The sequence below is a fragment of the Octopus bimaculoides genome, chromosome 10 (assembly GCF_001194135.2).
Source record: "Octopus bimaculoides isolate UCB-OBI-ISO-001 chromosome 10, ASM119413v2, whole genome shotgun sequence".
Taxonomy (NCBI): domain Eukaryota; kingdom Metazoa; phylum Mollusca; class Cephalopoda; order Octopoda; family Octopodidae; genus Octopus; species Octopus bimaculoides.
Genome location: NC_068990.1, coordinates 86,952,888 through 86,954,192, shown reverse-complemented (window position 1 = coordinate 86,954,192; position 1,305 = coordinate 86,952,888).

The window sequence follows — 1,305 nt, the reverse complement described above, 5'->3', positions numbered from 1 at the left end:
CCCCCAAAAGCTCTACTTTGTAATTTGTCCATTTTCTGTATTTAGCCCTGTGTGGCTATAATAAAAAGATATCTATCTACCTATCTATCTATCTATCTATCTATCTATCTACCTATCTATCTATCTAGCTAGCTAGCCAGATGATAGATAGACACATACACACACATATGCATACCTATACAATAACATATGTAACCACTACCGCACATAGGCGCGCAGATAAGTTTTTGTGGCTAAAAATTAGGACTGAACACGTGGTTGAATCCCTAAACACCGTACGCAAATGCTTTTTTTTCTACTACAGTCTCCAGTTAGCCATATCGTTATGCGTGGGATTTCCTGAATGGAAGCTGTGTAGAAAACTTTCGATTCTGTGTATGTGTGTGTATGTGTGTGTGTGTGTGTGTGCATATGTGCGCTCGTGCATTTGTATGTATGTTTATGAATATGCGTGTATATATACACACATGTACACACATTTATACATGTATATATGTACGTGTGTATGTATGGATGTCTGCACTTGTGTGTGCGCGCGCACGTGTGTGTAAAAAGTGGGAAGAAGAATAACGCAACACGGCCAGTGATATTAATTTTGAGAGCAAAAACCAGGTAGGATGTATGGAATACCGTACTCGCAAATTTCGTACTTAAATTTTCCGTAACGGATAGAGGTGGAACTGAGAGAAGTTTTAATAACCATGAATGATAATGGAACATAATTTCAAAAGAGTGTAAGACTAAATTGCTGTTGTAATCTAGATGCTTAAGAATAAAAATAACCGCCAAGAAAAAGAAGGCCATTATAATATCTGCTGTGGATGCGACGGACAACTATGAACCACTGTTTCGGCCTCGATTTTTCCTCATCAGCGTAGTGTTATCACAAAATACCTACGATGTATTTTACACATCGTGACAAATTCTAAAAGAATTTTATCATGTTTGGCTAATTGCAATTTGTGAAGTTAAAACTAAAAGGTGCAAAGAGAATAACTCAAGGGTAATATTAGCATGATGTTGTTGGGCGCACTCAGGCATTGTTGGTCTAAATTATCTACAGGTGTTATTATATAGTGACAATAGAGAGTGATATAAGCGTCACTTAATTGCTATCTCTGTCAGGTGTATCCATCGCGTAGTTATTTCTTGAATTTAGGATGTGCACTATTGGTTGTATGAGGGAGTTTTAAACTAGAAGCCATGCAAGATAAATCATTTATTTTTACACAAGCACAAACTAGCACACACACACACACACACACACACACACACACACACACACACACACACACACACACACAC